This window comes from Galeopterus variegatus, unplaced genomic scaffold, assembly GCF_000696425.1.
Source record: "Galeopterus variegatus unplaced genomic scaffold, G_variegatus-3.0.2 Scaffold938, whole genome shotgun sequence".
Lineage (NCBI taxonomy): Eukaryota > Metazoa > Chordata > Mammalia > Dermoptera > Cynocephalidae > Galeopterus > Galeopterus variegatus.
Window position 1 is genome coordinate 265,772 of NW_007727049.1, and position 17,201 is coordinate 282,972.

The following is a 17,201-nucleotide window of genomic DNA, read 5'->3' on the forward strand; positions in this document are numbered from 1 at the left end:
TAAAAACTTTTAGACTTGTTGCTAATTTTCATATAAGTGTAGTATCTGTATTAACTGAATTTTAAAATGTATTCTTTTATTAATCTTATTCTGCATTTCCTAGATATGAATCAAGATATTTGAAAGGTTAATTTAGTAGTAATTTTTCCCCTTCCATATATATATGATTTTGTTTACTAATTTTTCCCTTTTTCCTATTCTTGTATATAATGTGAAAAAGGTAGTGTTTTTTATCTATTGTATTGGAGAGTGGTTCTAATTCATTCCTTCCTCCCACTCCCCATTTACAGTATCAAACTGTGCCTGTGGACATTACATTTGGAACAGAGTATTACATATACTGAGCAGCTATATGGAAGAGTTATAGCCCTTTATTTTAAAAATAAAGCAAAAGTTAATTTGAAACATGTTCCTATATCACACTTATGGTTTTACCACCCTTATTTTTAACATGTAGTAACTACATTTTGGTATTTCCTGTAACATAAAACACACAGCGCCTAATTTACAGACATTTGACTTAGGAATCACCTAAGGAGAAACTGGCATCAGGGGAGTTATTTTCAGAGCCCCTGAATTATTTGGGCACTTAATCATAACATTCTTTGTTCATTTATGTACAATATCATGAGTGAGAAACAGAGATACATTCTCTTTTGCAAATGTTAGAACTTCACAAGTTACCGTGCTCAGGGGCATATACTGCAGTCTAGCCTATGATCCTTCCATGTCTGCTTCAGGGTAGAAAATAATCTCTGCTCTATTACTGGTAAAGAGGAGTAGTCCTGGCATTCTTTAGTATTTACACATCTGAGTCCTCCAACAGATTGCAATATACTTGTAAGCCAAGACTATATTACCCTGTAAATATTTGTGTCCTGTTAAATATCCTGTAAGTCCTATGAAATATCCTATATTTATATATCCTGTAAACCTTACACATTGGAGATGCTGAGAAAAAATAAGTGAATTGAACTTGGAATGCATTTTCCATGGTAGCAATGCATACTTCTCATCTGTAGTTCAAATAATACTATTTACCATTTGACTACACAAAGCCATTGGAGAATATCTTGAGTATTCCTGAAATTTCAGTGAAATTTTAGCCATCTTAAAGAGAAATATTTTTAAATTTATTGTTTACATTTTTAGTTTTTATTTATTTTTTTATTTTACATTCTGAGTTGTTGTCATAGGGTGGGGTCATGGGGCAGGGTAGCCCATGACTGGCTCCTTTGCTGGCCTGGTTGGTTGCTGGGTGGGAGAGGGAATGGAGGTGGCTGAGGCCCACGGTGGGGTGGCGGGGTGGAGGGCCATGGCTCAGGCCCTTGTAACTCACCTGGGTGCAGACGAGGGCAGCCCCCACCCCCTGGCTCAGGAGCCCGGGGGTTTGGGAAATATTTTTAAATAGGTTTTGTTGTTCGCTGTTACTGTAAACTGAGTGCACTAAGACATAGTTTAATTTTTTTATGATAGTGCCATTATTTGAGGCATTAAATATTATTTTGTACTATAGAAGTTTACTAAAGACTCACTAAGATTTAGGGAAATTACTTGACTCTGGTAACTGGCCCCACCCTGTTATGGCTTACTTTTTTATATTTTATTTCTTCTAGAGCTTTTTTGTTTTCACCACAAATTTCATACTATGGCTTGCAAGACTCCATGTACTCTGCTTTATATTTTTAAAGGATTAGTCTGGCTACTATGCAAAGACCAAATTGGGGGATAGGAGTGGGAAGCAATAGAAGTCTACTAAAGAAATCCAGTCAAGAGATTGAGAGTACTATGGATAACATTTTCTGTAATTCATTTTCTGTAATTCAAAAGCATTGCCCACCCTTGCCCTTTCTAGTTTTGTCACCATTTCTGATCTCACTGTAGTAAATTTTGATGAGCTAGAAGGTCTACAGTTAACAGACAGATGACATTGCAGGGGAAATTGGATGAAGAGAAATTCCGGAATCAACCAGCTTTTCCTACCACAAACAGCTCTCAAATCTCCGTGGCTTTTTCTCTAAGGCTGAGGGCAGGCACGCAGGAGACCAAGCTAGATTACCTAAGTGATTTTGGAGTTCTGCTTGTATGTGGCATACATCACGTCTGCTTACATTCCATTGCCCAAAGCAAGTCACACAGCTAAGTCTAACATTGATGGAGTGGGGAAATATATAGGGAAGGGAATGCGTTAATATATGTGAATAGTATTTTAACTTACCATATGTACATACAGCCCTCTATGAACCTTCTTTCCTTAATTCCGCCTGTCCTCCTCACTCTTCAGTATTGGTTACAGTGTAGAGTTATATAACTGTATTCTAGCACTACCTCCACCATTCAGCTTAGCACATTACCATGCCAGGGTTTGGGTGTAGGAAGTTACCATGAGCTGAGGGATTGGGAGAAGGAGGATATTGAAGAAAGAAGATATGTGCCTGACTTCTCAAGTTGCAACTCTGGAGGTATTTTATGTGTAGCAACATATTTTATCAATGACAGTTTAGTTCTAATTTACATGTGTTATATTGGACCTGACCCTTGTGTACATTATGAGTTAAATTGGCTCCTTTCTAAGCTAAGCAGGGAACCTAACTACCACTTATGATTTTGATGGGGAAATGAGCTTGAGTTGCTGACAACCAAATCTGAACTTAATGTTGGAAACAAGTTCCTTCCTAAATTGGAGACAAAGTGAAATTTATGTACTGGGAAGCAAGGAAACTGATTTGATACCATAAGCATACTACTTGTGAATACATTTAAATATTTAAAACAGTTGGTTTAAACTTTAAGTCATTAAAGCCAAATAGAAAAGAGGCTTTCTTGGTTTCTTTGACATTACACTAGACATTACACTAACAGTTGGTCATTGTAAATATTAATAAATTCAATCTGTGGCATTTGTAATTTTTAAAAATTCATTTTGTAATTTTTAATATTCACTTTAAAATTCACTGTAAAATTTAATATTCACTTTAAGTATATAGTATAAATTCCTTTTGGAAGATTGCAAACAGCAAATAATGTAACAGAAACTGGGTAGCTGGCAGACAGGAATACAAGAAAAACTTACTTTCATTATGCTTTTCTGTATCTTTCTTTGAGATGTTCTTATTTTTAAGTATTATTTTTAAGTATTTGAAATACTGTCATACTTAACACAAAAAGTTGTTAAAACAGGACAAAGAATTCAGGTATACCCTAGCTCCTCCAAGTATTAGCATCTTATATCTCAACAATATAGTTATGAGAATCAAATTAACACTGATACAGTGTTATTAACTAATCTACAGACATTTTTGAAAGTTCTCAATTGTCCCAGTAATATCCTTCTTCTGGCCCAGGCTCCAATCCAGGATTACACATTCCATTAAATTGTCATGCCTCCATAGTCTCCTTTAATCTGGGACACTTCCATAGTCTTAATTTTGATACTTTTTTTTTTTTTTTAAGATGACCAGTAAGGGGATCTTAACCCTTGACTTGGTGTTGTCAGCGCCATGTTTTTAAGATGACCAGTAAGGGGATCTTAACCCTTGACTTGGTGTTGTCAGCGCCATGTTTTTAAGATGACCAGTAAGGGGATCTTAACCCTTGACTTGGTGTTGTCAGCGCCATGCTCTCCCAAGTGAGCTACTGGCCATCCCTATATAGGGATCCAAACCCTTGGCCTTGGTGTTATCAGCACCACACTCTCCCAAGTGAGCCATGGGCTGGCCCTTAATTTTGATATTTTGAAGAGCATTCGTCAGTTATTTTATAGAATGTCTGTGTGTTAGTCCGTTTCTGTTGCTTATAACAGAATACCTGAAATGGGGGTAATTTATAAAGAAATGAAATTTATTTGTTACAGTTTGGAAGCTAGGAAGTCCGAGGTTCAGGGAGCTCATCTGGTGAGAGGGCCTTCTTGGTGGTGATTCTCTACAGCAACGTAAGGTGTCACATGGTGAGAATGGACTGAGCAGGGAAAGCTAACCTTCTCACTTGCTATCCTTATAAAGCCAGCAGAACCACACCCATTAAGCCGTCAACACATTACTCCATGAATGAATCAATCCATTCACGAGGGCATGGTCCTCAAGATCCAATCACCTCTTAAAGGCCTCGGTTTCCGCCACCATATTGGAGGTTAAGTTCCAACATGAGCTTGGGGACATTCAAACCACAGCATTGTCCTTCAGTTTGGCTTTGTTGTTTCCTTATAATTAAATTCAGGTTATGCATTTTGGCAAGTATATTATAGAAACGGTGTTATGCCCTTTTCCATGTATCATAACAGAAGGCATATGATGTCAGTGTGCTTGTTGCTGGTGATATTAACTTTGGTCATGTAGTTAAGATGGTGTCTTTCAGTTTACCCACTGTAAAATTATTTTTCTCTTTGTAATTAATAAATATTTTAACATCCATTGATGTTACCTGAAACAGTTAATACTATAGCATTTGCCAAGATTTTCTATTTGCACAATCCTTTCAACATTTATTGATTGGAATTCTGCTGTAAGGAAGAGCTTTCCTTTCTGTTCCATTTAGTTATTTATAGTTTAGACTCATGGATATTTGGTTTATTATGTTGTTACTATCATTACTTATTTTGTTGCTCAGCTTTTCTGTCTTTTTAGTTTGTGTGTGTGTGTGTGTGTGTGTCTTTTGAATTTCATACCATGTCTCTGTACTAGCTGTTTTTAAAAATACAATTTAGTAAATATACAGCCTTTTGGTTTGGTTAGATTTTCAGTTAAATATTACAGCATTCTATTCGGCATATATTAACCAACAAAAAGAAGAATTGTGTTAGGATCATACAAGTTCCTTGTATATGCAAGGCTACAGCCAAGCTACCAATGAATTAAGCAAGTGTTCTTGTTTCCATTTAACTTTAACTTATTTACTGATTCTCCTCCTTCCCTTTTGAAACAGAGTTTATTATTAATGGTTTAGCAAGCTGGAAGCCACTGTTTGCATAATGTGAAATTTAGTTAGAATCGACAGTACTTCTTTTCAGAGCAGGACCGTATGTAGTTATTTAGGGGTACCTCTTGAGAAATGAATGTCAGTGTTTATAAGACAGAGACTCAGTGTTTCATAAGAGCTACTGTGAAGTGACTTGTTTCTCAAAGATTCATTCAGAGGATGATACTGATAACTATAAAAATGACATGAAGTGATAAGACTGAGCCCACGAGTGCTCTTTTAGCCATAAGGCAAAGTGCAGTTTCAGAATGAGGATTATTATTACTTATAAGAATATACATTTTTTCAATATTTTTTCAACTCTTGGGAATATTGGATCATAATTGAGATATAATATATAATGTATGTACATAAGTGGGTAGGAGATAAACTTTATGAACTTAAATGGAAAGAAGGGATTAGCTGGGATTTTTTTTTTCTTTGTCTAAACTATTAGAGAATCATGCTGTGTTGGGGGTCCCTAAGATCATCCCCAGGTTTGGTGATTTACTAGGAGGACTCACAGGACTCAGCATATAGTCATACTCACAGCAATGATTTATTATAGCAAAAGGATACAAAGCAAAATCAGCAAAGGGAAAAAAGTTGCATGGAGTAAGGTCCGGAGGACACCAGGCACAAGCTTCCGAGAGTTCTTTCCAGTGGAGTCACACAAGATGCACTTAATTCCTCTAGCAACAGGTTGTGACAATGCATGTGAAATGTTGTCTGCAGGAGAAGCTCATCAGGGAACGGTGGGAACCCTCCCCAAATCCAAGTTCTCAGATGCCAGCTAAGGGCTAACCTTGCAATCAGAGCTTTCTAGAGATAGTGTTCTGAAGCCTGCTATGTTAACTCTTTTCTGCACACAGTATGTCTCATTCTTTTCAGGGAAACTCATACCACTAATAATTTACAATAGTTTTTCCTTGAGTTTAACTGCCAGGAATTTAAAGTAAATGAATGCGTGTGTGTTTTCCTTCCTTTTAAAAGCATAATGGTTAAGAACATAGACACTGGAATCTGACTACCCTCGTTCTATCATTTACCAGCTGTAAATTGAGGACACAGTGCCTGATACTTAGTAAATGCTATAAAAGTATTGGGTGTGAATTATTACTTTTGACTCTACTTTTTATTCATAGACCATAAAATGATGTGATGAGATTCCAAAACTATCAAAAATAGCCATCTCTTGGGGCCGGCCCGGTGGCGCACTGCTACAGTGCGCCGCTTGGGAGCGCGGCGGCGCTCCCGCCAAGGGTTCGGATCCCACATACAGACCGGCCGCTCACTGGCTGAGCGAGGTGCGGGCGCGACACCGAGGGTTGCGATCCCGTTGCCGGTCCCGGTCCGGTCCGGGCGCGACACTGAGGGTTGCGATCCGTTGCCGGTCACGAAAAAAGACAAAAAGGAAAAAAAAAATAGCCATCTCTCAATTTTAAGGTGCAAATTAGCAGATGTTCATGTATCAAAGAACAGAAAACCAGCATCGTTCTTATCCAGCATTTAGTTTTCTGGCCTTCTTGAAATTGAAGTAAGCAGAAAGATCAAATGTGCATTTTACTCAGAGAGGATGCATACCATTTCTCAGGCTCTATTTAACTCTTCTTTTTTTTTGGTGTCAGGCCAGTACAGGGATCCAAACTCTTGACCTTGGTGTTAGCTGTGCTCTAGCCAACTCAGCTAACTGGTCAGCCCTTGAATTATTTTTTAATAATCTCTTTGTTTCTGAAGTTTATGTGTTTTTGCGTGAAAATCCAACCAAGGCTTGGAAATAGGAATTGATTGCAAAATACAGGATGACTCAATTAGATGTTTGTGGCTATTGTTTGTATTTTTACTTCTCCTACTCTTTGAAATTTTATTGTTTTTTTTTTTTTTACATCTTTTTTCTTTAATTTTAAGAAAATAATTTCAGATCTGCTGAAGAGATTTAAAAATAATTCCCTGTACCATTTACTTGGATTCCCTACATATTAACCTTTTACTCATTTTTTTCTCTATTTTTTCCTGAACCATTTGAGGTAAGTTTGACGGTGTTTACCCCTGAAAGATTCAGTATTTCCTAAAAACAAAAACATTCTCTTATATAACTACATTATAGTAATCAAAGTGAGGAAATAAATATTCATAGAGTACTGGTATCTAATCTACAGACTGTATTTCAATTTTTACAGTTGTCCCATTAATGTTCTTTATAGTAAAAGGGATGGGGCGGGTATCTTTCTTATTGGTTCAGGCTTTAACCAGGATCATGGATTGTATTTATTTGTACCTTGCTATAGATGCCTTTAATTTGCAACAATTCCTCAGTCTTTGTCTTTCACAACGTAAGCAGTTTTTTTTTTTTTTTCCATGTCCGGCAACGGATTGCAACCCTCAGTGTTGCCCCCGTACCGGACCGGGGACCGGCAACGGGATTGCAACCCTTGGTGTTGCTCCCGCGCCTCGCTCAGCCAGTGAGCGGGAACCGGTCCGCATGTAGGATCCGAACCCTCGGGCGGGAGCGCCGCCGCGCTTCCCAAGCGGCGCACTTATCCAGTGCGCCACCGGGCCGGCCCCAGCATAAGCAGTTTTGAAGTTTACAAGCCAATTATTTTGTAGCATGTTCCTCATGATTTAATTCAGTTTATGCATTTTGGGTAGGAATACCACAGAACTAATGTAGTGTCCTTCTCAGAATATCATATTGTAGGCATAAGATGTCTGGTGATGTTAACTTTGGTCATTTGGTTAGGGTGGTACGTACCAGATTTCTCCACTGTAATGTTTCTATTCTTTTTTACTTTGTAGGTAATGAATGTCCTATGATAAAATACTTCGAGACTTTGTAAATATCTTGTTTGTCGTCAAACTTTGTTTTATTTTATTTTATTTATCTTTTTTGTGACCAGCCACACCACGCACCGGCCATCCCTATATAGGATCCGAACCCACGGCAGGAGCGCTGCTGCGCTCCCAGCGCCGCACTCTCCTGAGTGCGCCACGGGGTCGGCCCTGTCGTCAAACTTTGATTCACTACTTTGGTTCTTGCCTGAAACCATTATAACTGTAGCAGTTACCAAATGGTGATTTTCTAATTCCCCCATTGCTGCCACATTTTATTAGTTGAAATTCTACTGTGAAGAGCTTTCCTTTCTACATTATTTATTTATTTATTTATTTATATCAGTATGGAGTCATGGATTTCTATTTTATTCAGCGCTTTGTGATCCCTATTACAAGGTTATTACTATTTTGATGCTCAAATTATTCCAGATTTAGCCAATAGGAACCCCTTCCAGCTGAAGCTCTTGTACTTTGAATATATCCCCATCATTCTTTGAGTACTTCCTTCTTTTCTGGCACAAAGTCTTCCAGGTTCTTCTTGTACTTTCCCTGATTCGGTCCTGGAATCACTCATTTCTACAAGGAGTCCTAGGATTTTTTTTACTAGAGAATAGTATTCAGAAGTTAAGATCTCTATGCTAAGTATGCTCATGGCTGCTGGTGTGTCATTGCTTCCAGACCCTGTCATCAGACAGAACTAAGAAGTATATGTTTGAGTGTGGGGGTGGGGGATGCATACATACACATCTCTGCAATTTTACATCTGTTCACATCTGTGTCTGTACATATGGATAGATAGATTTAAAACTTATAATTCTCTTACATAAGCAGACATACCCAGTTCCTATTGACACCTCCAATCCCAATCTCACACCATAGGGTTCTAGCCCTCCTCCTCTACGTGTTTATAACTCCTTTCTCTAAGGAAGAAATAAAAGGGTGCTTCCAAAAGTTCATGGAAAAATGGAATTAAAAGATAATATTAATCTTTCCTTGAACTTTTTGAAGTACTCTTGTATGACTCTATCCACAGTATATTTACTTACTCAATCCTAGAAAGCACACAAAATAACCCATACCACTGTTATAATTAAGAACTCTAAGGGCTGGCCCGTGGCTCACTTGGGAGAGCATGGTGCTGACAACACCAAGTCAAGGGTTAAGATCCCCTTACCAGTCATCTTTAAAAAAAAAAAAAAAAAAAAATTAAAAGAACTCTAGAGACACCTAATGACTTGGCCTTTTGAGGTGGGGGGGTGTAAATTAATGAAGTTGACTTTTGAGTTTTGTTGGTTGGTTGGTTTCCTGTGTGGATTGTGGAAAGTAGTTTTATTATTTTACTCATTATAGATCTGCGTGGATTGTGGAAAGTAGTTTTATTATTTTATTCATTATAGATCAGCATTTCTATCAAAACATGCTTCACCTGTCTGAAAAAAGGGGATTCTTACCACTCACAGTAGTTAGAGAGCTTGAAGATCTAGACAAGATAAATGGGAGTACTGTACTAATGGGAATGTATAATAACTTCCCAATATAATGTCTTAGTATTAAGCATATAGAAAACTCTACTACTGTTCTTTATTTCTATACCATTGTTATCTCAAATGAATTGTCCTTGGGTAAGACTGGCAAATAATGATCCATTTATCTTTTATATGCTTCTCAGTCTTCACTTAAAATTTTAAAAAATGTTTTCACATTTTTAAAACGTACATATATCATTTATACATATCTTTTATATGCTTCTCAATCTTTACTTCAAAAATTTAAAAACGTTTTTAGACATTAAAAAAAATGATATTCATAGGTATTAGACTACACACATTTTAATACTCATGGCGTACACTCATCTAAGATGTTCTGGAGAAACAGCAGCTTTTTGTAAATTTGGGGGGGATTTAAATATATTAATACACTTGTCATTTCCTAAACAATTTCTTTAATTGTAGAACAAAGCTTTAGTTCCATATAATTATATATTTAAATATTTTAGTCTCCTGGTCTCAAAGTATTTTAAAATAATTATGTCCCAACAAAAGACACACACACAAATAAATTTGAAATTAAGTGGAAGGCACAGACATTTTAAATAAATTGTCAGTCTTGTAACTAGGCATTGTTCCTTCAAGAACTATTTCAAATTCAAATTAAATATCTAATGCTGGTTCATACTGGGGCAGATTTGAGTATTTATTATAAAGTTACCAATTAACACTGATTTATTAGGAACATGGTAATTGATTTCCTTGTACTGAATTAAAATATTGAATTAGATAGTTTCAATTGTGCTACACTTACTTCAGGGAATGAATGTTGATTATCATTAGTTTTTATACATGTTGAATGTGTACTTAATCAAGAAAAGTTGTACTACAATTATGGAATGCTAGATAGAGTAAATTTACTTTATACAAAAGACTAAATAAAACTTAGAGCTCTGAAAAAAATTAGAACTGCATTTTTTAACTGATAATTTATTTTGGTTCTATTTCAAGATTTTTTAGAGCAGTTTTTAAGTATTTTAAAATGTAAAGGTTGTGTATAATCCTTCAGAAAATATTCTGGGAGAATTCTTAATTTTTTAATTATATTGAACATATTTTTGAAGGCAGAATTGTTTTATAGGCAATCTTAGTAAATATAATCATAAAATATGAAATAAAATTTTTAAGTATAGTTCTCCTAAAGCTGTAATGTCTATATTGTCCTCCAAGCTACATGTTGCTGTTAACGTCACTTTTTGTTTGTATAATATTTGTACTGGACACCCTGGGTAGGGCACTATCAGAAAACAGTCTGAGGGCCGGCCCGGTAGCGCACTGAATAGTGCGCCGCTTGGGAAGCGCGGCGGCGCTCCCACCCGAGGGTTCGGATCCCACATACAGACCGGTTCCCGCTCACTGGCTGAGCGAGGCGCGGGAGCAACACTGAGGGTTGCGATCCCGTTGCCGGTCCCCGGTCTGGTACGGGGGCAACACTGAGGGTTGCGATCCATTGCCGGACACGGAAAAAAACAAAAAAACAAAAAAAAAAAAAAAAAAGAAAACAGTCTGAGCTTTAATATTCCCATCTGAATAATAATGAACTATGTTTAAAAGTCTCTTATGCTAATATTTATGTGTGGGCTATTTAGAGTCAGAAATTGGTAAATCATGTTGTAAGCTTAGCTTACCACTTATTTTCGCTGCTTCTGCTACTGTTTCCAAGAAGGAAGAAAGGAATGGAAGAAGGCAGGCAAGCAAGTATAAGAAGGAAAGAGATCTATCTCCAGAAATTAAGGGTTTTTTTATTTTAAAAGTTGTTATTAACAGAATTCTTAATTAAAATATTTTTCCTTTCTACCAAAAGAAATTCCTGTATTTATTTGGGCCTTTTCTGAATGCTGTATTTGTTCAATCAATTTTTCTCTATTTCTCTGTAATTACCGAATTGTTTTGATTTCAGTAGTTTTTGTACATTTTAATAAGTCCCTCCTCTCCGTCTTCTTTTTCAATAAGTTCTTGGTGATTTTCACACATTTTTTTCATTCACAGAACCTTCAGAAGTAATTTGTCCATTATAACAAGAGACTTTTTTGGTTTCTGATTCAGTTTGCATTAAATTCATACACTGGGAATTTAATTGGGAAGTTAAACTACATTGGGAAGTACTTGTATCTTCTAACATATTAAATTATGCTGTCTAAGAACATCTTATGTTTCATCAATTATTCTTGTCTTGGTTCATGTTGTTAATGATAGTTTCTTAATAAATTTTATTGTATCAAGGAAAACCGTCAGTTTTTTTGGATATCTGTCTTTTATCTACTTTCTTTATTTGTCATCCTAATAATTTTTAGTTACTGCTTAGATTTTCTATATTTTTATATCACTGGGGAAAAATAAGTATTTCTTCCAATATTTATAGTAATTATTTTTGCATGGTTACTTTAGCCAGAACCTCCAAAATAATGTTGAATGAACACAATACTGTTGGTCATTCCTATCTTTTTACTAACCTTAATGAAAATGTCTTTATTATGCTACCATTTGATAGACATGATTTTGAACAAAACCCCTCATTATACTATAGTATCGCTTTGTAACCTTTTCACTTGATGTACCATGAACCTGTAGATATGGAAATAAATAGAACTCAACTACATCATTTTTCATGGCTGCTTAATACTCCACTGTAGAAATGTAGTTATAGTTTTTAAAATCAGTTCCTTACGATTAGATGCTAGGTTTTCCCCATAACCAGTTGCTATCATAACACAGCTGCAAGATTTATTTTGTGAGTCTTTGAAACCATCCTTAATTATTTCATTAGGATATAACATCCTAGACATGGATTATTAAGATGAAGAGTGTACGTTTTCTTAAACAATCTCAAAGTTACAGAAGAGATGCAAGTACAGTACAAAAAACTTTTTTTCTCAACCATTTGAGAGTAAATTGCTGACCTGATGCCCCAACAATTGCCCCCTAATATTTTAGTGTTTGTTTTCTTATAACAGTGACATTTTCCTACATAAGCATAGTATCAGGAAATTATCGTCAATATATTACTACCATCTCATTTTCAGATCCCATTCAAAGTTTGCCACGTGTCTCAGTAGAGTCTGGATAGCAAAGCAATCCAGTTCAGAATCAGCGTGTTGCATTTGATTGACATTTGTTTTCCATCTGCAATAACCCTTCATTCTTTCCTTGACTTTGATGACCTTGATACTTTTGAAGATTACAGATGTTGGGCAGGAATCTCAGATCCTTCTGCCCCTTCCTGTGCAGGTTGTGACTCAGGTAATCCAAAGAAGATTCTGGTAACTTTATGCAAGGTAGACATACTTTATTCTTCAGATATGAGCTTCGCAGACATGCTTTATTCCCAGACATGAGCTCTGGCTCTACTGCACTGACCCTCCATACTCTGCCATTCTCTGCTGCTCTGCCGACTAGCGGTTCAGAGCAGTTACCTTTATACTCTTAATAGACAAGAGCAACCACAAGCCAAGCATTACATAATTACAGCGATCATGCTGAGTCGGTAAATGGGCACACATGCACAGTTACACTACTTTTATAACTTGTTTCTAGTGAATGTGCTGAATGTTGCCCATTTGTAACAGAGTTTAAGGTGAGAGAGCCTGACTAAACTTTTTCTACTTTGCTTATAACAGACAAGTTATTTTGTAGCACTGCCCTCAGTTTGCGTTTGTCTTATGTTTCCTCATGATTAGATTCAGGTTATGAATTTTTACCAGTAATATCACATAAGTGATGCTCTATACTTCTTGTATCTTGTTATTTGGCACACACTTTTAAGTTCTATAACTATACTTTGTTCACTTGATTAAGACAGTGTCTGCCAGGCTTCTTTGCTGTAAAGTTAGTCTGTCTTTGTAATTAATAAGTATTCTATAGGAAGATATTTTGAAACGGTATAAATATCCCATTTTCATGAAACTTCAATTTATTAATTTATATGTGTGAATTTATGGTTTCCTTTTTTAGTCAATGAATTACAATTCATTACTCTCATCGTTTATTTTTATATTCAGATTGTCCCAGATTTGGCTAGTGGGAGCCCCTTCCAACTGGTTCCCAGACTTTTTTGTTCTTTGATTTGGGGGGGTGGGAGGGGCAGCTGGACTGATACAGGTATCCGAACCCTTGACCTTGGTTGGTGCTCTAACCAACTGAGCTACCTGGCCAGTCGTCTCATGACTTTTTAATATGTCCCCATCATTCTTTGAGCACTTGCTTTTTGTCACAAGATATTCCAGGCTTATCTTATGTTTTCTGTGCCCCCTTTCTCCAAGGAGTCTCGACTCCTTTTAGTGGAGAGAGGTATTTTGAAGACATTGCCATTGAGGAGTTGCTGTTCCAGTCTCTTAGCAGACAGACTTAGGGAATACATGTATTTATATACATGTGCACACATACATACACATATACACATTTATAGTTATTCCTATGTCTATATATATTAAAAATTGTGTTCCCATGATATCCCCAATTCCAATCTAACACCGAATCATTCAGTCTAATTTTCTCTCTTTTAAGATTTGTAACTCCCTTCTGTGAAAGTAAGAAACCTGGCTCCTGTTATGGTTGAATATTTTGTTATTTACTCAGTCCCCCTGGTTGTAACCAATTTCACACTGCTGCTGCTCCCTCTCTCACAAGGATCTCCTCTTAACCCCATTGGGTTCAGACACCCTCCTCCTCTTGCATAGACACCTTTCAGTCCTGCTTGGGTTCCAGAGCTCACATTGGGTTTCTCTTCCATGTGGATGCCCTCCTCACCCTTCTCAGGCTTTAACAACCTATCCAAGGCTGCCCACTCACCCTGAAGACATGTATGATATATAGACAGTCCCTGACTTACAATGGTTCAACCTGGAATTTTTTGACTTCAGGATGGTGCAAAAGAGATATGCATACAGTAGAAATTATAATTCAGTACAGTATCCAATAAATTACATAAATGTACAGTATGTGCATCTATTGAAATAACACACTGTACCCCACAAATATGTACAAATAAATGTTTTTTAAAAATTACGTGATATTAGGGCCAGCCTGTGGCTCACTTGGGAGAATGTGGTGCTGATAACACCAAGGCCAAGGGTTCGGATCCCTTTACTGGTCATCTTTAAAAAAAAAAAAATTACATGATATTCAACACTTATAAAACAGACTTTTTTTAGATGATTATGGTCACCTGTAAGCTAATGTAAGCATTCTGACCTTAGTAGGCTAGGCTAAGCTATGATATTTGGTAGGTTAGGTGTATTAAATGCATTTTCAACTTATGATATATTCATTTACGATGAGTTAATCAGGACATAACCCCATTGTAAGTCAAGAAGCATCTCTGTACAAATTACTTAAATCTTTGCCCATTTAATATTCTTCTCTTGTGAAGAAGTATGTGTAGTATGTGAAAGCCTTAATAAAACCCTACTACTTTCTTGGTTAGTGTGCAGCCATATTAATATCAAGGTCATAAGTTCAGATCACTGTACCTGCCAGCCACCCCCCCAAAAAAAAACCAAAACCCCTACTGCTTTCAATAAGCACATGAAAAGATGCTCAGCATCATTAGCCATCAGGAAAATGGCAATAAAAAACACAGTGAGATATATCGCTTCACTCCCCCTAGAATGGCTATAATCAAAAAGTGTTGGCGCCAGTTCATGGCTCACTTGGGAGAGTGTGGTGCTGATGACACCAAGGCCATGGGTTCAGATCCCTATATAGGGATGACCAGTTAGCTCACTTGGGAGAGCATGGTGCTGACAACACCACGTCAAGGGTTAAGATCCCCTTACCAGTCAAAAATAAAAAAATGTTGTCGAGGATGTGGAGAAATTGAAACACTCATATATTGCTGGTGAGGATGTAAAAACTGGTACAGCCACTGTGGAAAAATGCTAAACATAGGGGGCCGGCCCGTGGCTCACTCGGGAGAGTGCGGTGCTGATAACACCAAGGCCACGGGTTCGGGTCCTATATAGGGATGGCCAGTTGGCCCACTGGCTGAGCCTGGTGCTGACAACACCAAGCCAAAGGTTGAGATCCCCTTACCGGTCATCTTTTAAAAAAAAAAAAGAAGAAAAGCTAAACGTAGAAATACCACACAACCCAGCATTTCCATTCCTATACCTAAGAGAATTGAAAATATATTTGCATAAAAACTTGAATGTTGGGCCGGCCCGTGGCTCACTCGGTAGAGTGTGGTGCTAATAACACCAAGGCCCCGGGTTCGGATCCCACATAGGGATGGCCGGTTTGCTCACTGGCTGAGCGTGGTGCTGACAACACCAAGTCAAGGGTTAAGATCCCCTTAACGGTCATCTTTTAAAAAAAAAAAAAAAACTTGAATGTTTATAGCAGCATTATTCATAATAGCCATAAAGTATAAATAACTCATTAGCAGAAGATAAACAAAATGTGGTATATTCATACAGTGGAATATTATTCAGCCATGAAAAGGAATGAAGTGTGGATATGTGCTACAGCGAGGATGTATGCTTAAAACATGTTAAGTGAAAGAATCCAGACACAAAAAGTTTCATTACTGTATTATTTCATTTATATGAAATGTTCAGAATAGGCAAATCCATGGAGACAGAAAGTAGATTAGTGGTTACTAAAGGATGGAGAGTGACTGCTAATATATACAGGGGTTTCTTTGAGGGTGATGAAAACGTTCTGGAATTAGATACTGGTGATGGTTGTACAACATTGTGAATGTATTAAAAAATAACTGTGTACTTGAAAAGGTATTTTAAAAAGGTAAATTTTATGGTATATGAATTCTCTCTCACTATATGTGTGTACACACACACACGTAATTTAAAACAAAAAATTCCACCCATATGTTAAAAAAATAAACAAAAGCCTGTGATTTCTTTTATGCTATTGTGGGCATGTTCTATGATTCTTCAACCTTATCTCACCCTTTCTGATTCATCTGTAGCAAAGATTTTGTGGACTTTTTCTTTGATGGTAGCCTCTCTTCCCTAGGATGTATTCAGTCCTGAAGATAGCATGAAGGTAAACTAATAGGTGACTTTTTAGGTGGGTAATTTGTAGTCTTCTGTTAGGAGTGACCCCTCCTAGGTATTTCTTCATGGCCATTATTTATTAGTTACCACTGGTAAATGGGATTGAGGAGGGAAGTCTTTTAATGTTGATATTTTGGTGTTTATAATTTGTTTATTTAATAAGAAAATTGCTGAAGGCAAGAAAAGCAGACAAAGTTGTTGGAGTAATCTTTGTTGGGGTAAATGATGGTCTGAACCACATGGTAGTGATAGTGAGGACAGAAAGAAATGTATCCATTTGAGAGATTTCAAGTGTTGGGATTGGCAATATATTTGCTGATTGATTTGATGTGTGATTATAATGGAAGTACTGAGAAGGAGTCAAGGATGATGTCCTGGTTTTTTGCTTTCTACTAAGTGGATGGTAGGAACATTTATTAAGACAAAGAATAGGAGGTGGAACAGGTTTAATGGGAGGAAAATAATGAAAATGAGTTAAGTTTTGGTGGTTGTGGACAACCAGGTAGAGATGTCAAAAGGCAGATACATATTACAAGTCTAAAGCTTAGCAGCATGACTCAGAAGTCAACATCTACAAATATGTAGTAAATAAAGCTATGAAACAGTAAAGAGATTATTACCTCTTTTGGATTTACCAGTACCTATGGGAGAAACAAGGAAGCCAGGAGGCAACACAACAAGGCCTCACAGATACTGAAATGAAGTTTGGAAAATGAACGGTAATTCAGGATTTAAAACAGCTCTAGCAATAAGGTTATGCCATTACTTTTGACCTCCTGAGTTTGTTAATCCCTGTTCTTGTGCTTCATTATAACTCAGCTGTTTTCTGTCCCTGCTTCTCTGTGTCATTCTCATT

The 17,201-nt window shown here is 36.8% G+C and overlaps 1 protein-coding gene across 1 annotated transcript in view; it reads left to right on the top strand.

Moving 5' to 3' along the window:
* FBXL20 (F-box and leucine-rich repeat protein 20) overlaps positions 1–17,201 on the top strand; it is a 109,084-nt gene that overhangs the window by 41,113 nt on the left and 50,770 nt on the right. The gene's annotated exons all lie outside the window — the stretch shown is intronic.